Below are 6191 nucleotides of genomic sequence, written 5' to 3' on the forward strand. Positions count from 1 at the left end.
GTGTTTTGACAACCTTAAAAAATGATGTTTTATTTTGTTTATGACAGTATTATTTGGAATCAATAGGAATAACTTTATTAAAAATCTTGAAATTAAATCTGTTGGAATAGAATCCAAGACTTCTTTCATGTTAGCACATAATTTCCCTTAAACTTTAAAGTGCAACTGGGGGTATTTTATTACTTTGAAATTTGTATTAAGAGATCCCATTTTTATTGTTAATCATTTCATGGTAAATTAAGCATTTTCAAATGAATGTGTGATGCTAAGGTATTATCTAATAGTATGTCTAGAGTATACACATAATATTAGATGATACATATAAAATATTTAGAACTTACAGTGTAGACAATGTTTTAATTGTACATTTTGTGTGTGCAGTGCTGGAGATTGAACTCAGGGCCTTGCAAATACTTGATGAGTGCTCTACAACTGAGCTCTATCCCAGGCCTGAAGTTTTAAATGAATATTGTTCAGATGATTTATCATCTAGAATAAGATCAAATCATCACATATATACAAATATTAAATTAGAAATTTCCTGTGATTTAGAGTACTGAGCACAAAACTACCTTCCAGAAAAATACTGGGAAACTCAGGGGAAACTGTCAGAAAAATCTGTGCTTTTGATTGTTTCCTGCCATGTCTCTTTCTACTTGTTTTAAAACATATTTTTCTGGCATATAAAGAAAAGAGCTTTATTATATATTTAATATCCCTTTTATCCAAGTAGCTTGCAATGTGCTTTGTGTATTATTTTGCATGTGTTCAAAACTCAGGTTTGCTTCTGTATATCAGAATATATAGCAAGTAAACCTAGGTAGCACTTCTATATCATTACGATGTGCTCTAGTTAAAAAATAGATAGGGCCTTTGCCTATGTGCTAGTTATATTTTCAGGTTGCCACTTCTGTGACATCAAGAGATGGTGGCAATTTGGGAAGCTTACAGGGACCAAGAAGAACTGGTCTAGACATCATTAAATAGCTATATTCAGAGGCATGTATTGCCAGGAATGATTAGTTCCGGGTTCTGATACATTTGGGAAGAATTCCAACCTTTTCCCTTAAGCATAAAAATATAAATGTGTATATATGTATATATAGATATATAGATACATGCATATAGTCATTTGTATTTTAGTTGGTTGTATTATTTAATCAAACTTTATGTTGATATGATCGCTGAAATTTCAAAGGATAGCCTGAATAGTGTGAATATGAAAGTTCCAGAAACATTGATTAAAGATCCATATTGTTTTCAAAATTATAAGTCATTTAATAATGATCATAAGATTTACTGGACTTTTAAATGTATATTTAATTTTCCCATAGTTATCTAAATGCAGGACCCTCAAATTTATCTTATGGCAAGAGATAATTAATCTTACAGAAATGTTTGAAGATATTTAGCCTTTTAACGCTAAGATACTTGTGTTCTGATCAGCCCCCCTTGTATCTGCTACTTGAATTTGGCTAATTTTTCATTCATTACATAGGCAAATGTTCTCATGGTGTTTAAAATCTTATAAATGAAGGGTGAGGAATCTAAGCTACTAAACAAGACTAAACCGTCCTTAGCTTAGTACATGCCACATTTTAACCAACACATTTCATTTGAAAGTTTTCTTTCAAGATAATTTTTGTTTTCTTAAATAGTAGTAGAGCAACTAGAGAATGAATTAAGAAAATATGAAGCTTAGACAAAAGAAAATATTATCTGGTTACTTTCATTCTTATTTAAAAATGCATCAAGGATACATTTATAAAAGGTTGTTTTACATATAACTTAAAGCCTGTTTAGCCATTAGGAATTTTAAGTAAACAGTTCATCTTTTTGTTAATTATTACAGTGGTCTTGAGGGGTAGTAAGTTAAATGTTTTTATATTTCTTTAACTTTAGGTTTAAAGTTTGGTACCACTCAGTCCAGCTTACTAGTTAGTATCCTAATGGAGCTCAGCAAAACTCTAGCACTGTTACAATTTTGTGATTTTGTGAAATACATCAGCACCACCATGCCTATATCTAGTACTTTGTGAAATGTTGGAAATAGTTGGCTTTTCTAATAAAAGTATCCTATCTAGCTAATGAGATTTTCTTTCTTTTTCCCCAAAATAATTTCTTTTACAAATTCTTGAATTTTTGTGTATAAATAGATCAGAAAGTATATGCTTCATTCTTAATTATGTATATATACTATATTTTCAATACAACTTGTACACCTCTTTTAGCTACCAAAAATTTGCAACCATTTTTACATAAAATTTACATTTTTCTTATTTACAGTTATTTGTAGAAGGTTATTGCAAAACTAGTTGTGCAAGTAGATTACACTGTCAATACCACATACCAATGTTTGAAGAAAATATTTGCTAAAAAATAAATATTTCTGCACAGAATATTTCAAAAGCATCATGATTTCATGCTACATTATGTGCATAAAGACTACAAAGTAGTATGTGTTTTGGTAGTTTGTTTCATTTAGTTTAAAGCATTCCAAAGTATTACTTAACCAGATGTGAGTGAGCTTCTTTATATGAGATGACTGACACACATTCTTTTTTTGAAATACATTATTCTTTAACTTGCAAACATTCTGATATAATACATTTTATTACCAAAATTATGAAATGAAAATATCAGGTAAAAAGATGTAATGTGCCTTTAATTAAAATCCGTAGGTGCCTAGGAGATAACTAGGGGTTCTGCAATATTTTTACTTAATTTCTTTTACATTTGGAAGAAGGGTGTCATATCATTTCAATGGTATTTTAACTATAAGGGCATTTGAGGCGACTCTGTGAAGGAGTTAATTATAAGATAACTTATCCTTGAGTTTACTCTTCAATAAGAATGATGACTACATTTGAGTACATTTCTTATGTATTCAAATACTTAACACATGTAATAGTGAAAAATAATACAGTTAAAATGTTCACAGTTGTGATGTTTCACAGTTGTGAATTTTAAAACAATACCAAAATAGAGGAAGTCCATAGAATATATATTAATCATACAGTGTTTTGAAACCACAGGTGTCCCAAATTATATCACGTTTTTCAAAATATGAATTAATAGAAGTTGTCATGAGTGCAATTTAGTCATTCATCTCATTTTTGACATTAGCGTTTCAAGAATAACCATGTTAATAATTCCACTTTTCAAAATATTTTGTTGAGGCCATTTTTATAATTTTCTATTTAAAAGTTTAATTTTGATTGCTAGAGCAGTGTAATTGGTCAGTTGAGTATAGTGTTTTGTGCACACTGCATTTATATACGTGTTTTGTGCTTATATTCATAGTAATAACAATTGTTTAAAATAACATCTGACTGGTCATCTCAACCTCCACTTAGTCTATATAAATAAGCCTTGCAGTAATCTCGTTTCACGCTCCCAAGTATTAATAATTCATGTCTTCTGTAAATTTTCTTTTCTATATTATACATCAAAACAAAGTGTTTGTGCCACAAGAGAAGGTAATGAATTGTTCTAAACTTGCGCACTCATCCATCACAATATCTAATACTTTATAAAGTAGTTAAAACATGATCCTTCTAGGTTTTAAAAATGCTAACAATCACTTGATCATAAGTTAAATATAACCACAAGAAAGTTGTTTTGAATTAAACACTTGAGAAATGAGAGAGAGAGCTACTTGCATACATAGAAAACAACTGAAATGCAAATGTGTTTTAAGGATGTTGGAAAAAGGCAATATTTGACAACTATAGGGATACGAAAGCAGAGGAAGATTCCCTGACACTGATATTCTCTTGTTATTAGCAATGAGATCTTTGGGGTGTGGGTGAAAGTCACCTTCAGATTTTTGTTACAGAGTGTTAAGTGTGTTGAGTGTGGGGTTGAGGAACCAGCAAGAGAAGAGGTTAAGTGCTGCTCTTGCACTAATGCCATAAAACCACTCTCTTTGTGATGCACAAGTCACAGGATCTTACAGTTGTCCTGTAATTTGTGTGTTATATAGCACTTCCACATATAAATTCAGAGGATCCTCAACACATACCTTCAAGGAATGACATGCTAAGTCCAATTTGTACTTTTGGATACTGGGGATCACTGGGAATTTATCTCAGGAATAACTAGAGAAGGTAGGATTTGAATTCAGGTTTACTGCATTGAGCCCCTTGCCATGTCTACCATTCTACATGAGAGTTTAGGCAGCCTAAGATATGTATAATGTATCTTGCAATGAGGAAGCGGGTCTGGAAATAATCATTACAACTGCAAAATTCTATTTTCTGTAAAAATAGAAAGCACATTTACTTTCAAAATTGCATTCTGTAAATACATGTTCAAATATACATCTGTGAACTATAACATGTCCAAGGATGGACTTCCACAGTGTGCCAGCCTTTATAGAATACATTCTGGTAGTACTGAATTGGACATATCACCTTTGCATACTTGGTGTTTAACATTGATTCAGAGTAGATATGTTTTTAAAAACGAGAGTCATACTCCCACTATTATTGTTGTAAATGGTATTACTTTAAAGCTATAAACCTACTAGTGCAAAATACAATTAAGAGAGATAATAGCTACATTTAGGTTTTTCTGAATCAAAAATATTAGTCTTGGTAACATTTAGTTAGCAATGTAACTAATATGTTATGCAGAAGCTAATTTGTGGAAAATTACCTGTTTTTTCCTGATTGTTTTCAATGTCATGTTTTTTGGGTAAGAAACAAAGATTCTAGCATTTTTTGAGCACCTACTGTGTGCCAGGCACTTTACTATATTTTATCTCATTTCCTTAAGATTTTGTGAGGCAGATACCACTATCTCATTTTTTACAGATTCAGGAAAAGGATTCAGGGAGGTTATTAATTTGCTTAGGGTCACAGGGCATATTAGTGAAAGTGTTCCTGTTGAGATTCATTTGGTCTGATTGCGGAGCCTATGCTTGTTCTTCTGCATGGTGAACTAATTTTGGGGGGTACTGGGTATTCAACACAGTGGTGTTTTAACACTTAGCTATATCCCCAGTCCTTTTTTTTTTTAAATTTTGAGATGGGGTTTCTCTAAGTTGTTGAGACTGCCCTCAAACTTGTGATCCTCATGCATCAGTCTTCTGAGTCTCTTGGATAAGAGGCAAGAGCCACCATGCCCAACTAATCTCAGATTTTTAATGTGCCTGAGGATCATGTGGATGAGAGCTTTTTCAAAGGTGATTGCCAAATGCCAGCCCCAAATTTTCTGATTAGTGGATTTGGGGTAGGGTCTAAGAATATGCATTTTTAATAAGTTCTCTGGTGATGCTAGTACTACTAGCTTAAGAACCACACTTTGAGGACCACTGCCCCATGTCATAATGTCTTCCAAGTTCCTCTTTGAACTCACATGATAGACATATTTATTTTACTCAAAAAAAAATGTGACTAGAAACAGTAACATTTTAATTTTTGATAATTTATAAAAGTTTTGATTTTTTAACTATGAAATCTATCTATCATCTATCAAGATAGATCTGATTTTGGTTTTAATACTGGAGAAGAAATTTAAAGACTTCACTATTTTAAATTATAAAATATTCAATGTAAATATCGTTAGTTCTAATAACTGATCAGTCTACTGAATTCCTTTTGGTAACCATGAAAATATTCAGGGGAAAGATAAGTATTATTTGTTAAATATTATTATTATTTTAGATATGCCGATGAGGTTAAAGGTTTTATCTTTAGCTAGTACAGTATAGAATGGAATTTAAAATGACATTTGCATAAGAACATTTTTCTTCTAACTGTTCTGGAACCATTGTTAATATCAACTTTCAAAAAAACTTGGTACAATTATAGTACAGCAGTTCTGATTCAATTATACTATAGCAGTTCTGACAGTGACAGGTATAATAGTGACACCAAACCTGACACCAAACCCTGACTTAGTTTCTATACCTCCTTGCTAGAAGAGTAGAAAATTTCAATTCTGATGAACAACCCCTTATAATGGACTCAACACATTACTCTTCCACCTCTACCTGCTGCTTTCCCATGTTTTTAAATTAGTGATTATTAAATTAAAAACCCTGTGAAACATTGTATCAGCCTTTTTATTTCTGGTTTTCTATTCAATTAATCAAAGTACAAGAAATCCCATCTCAAAATTAATTGTATACCTTAAAATGTGATACAATTTTAAGGCTAAGTTTCAGCTCTCTGTTCAGCAATGAA

Source organism: Marmota monax, unplaced genomic scaffold (genome assembly GCF_021218885.2).
Source record: "Marmota monax isolate L192 unplaced genomic scaffold, Marmota_monax_Labrador192_F-V1.1 WCK01_AAM20220418_F8-fsc00129, whole genome shotgun sequence".
In the NCBI taxonomy this organism is placed as follows: Eukaryota; Metazoa; Chordata; class Mammalia; order Rodentia; family Sciuridae; genus Marmota; species Marmota monax.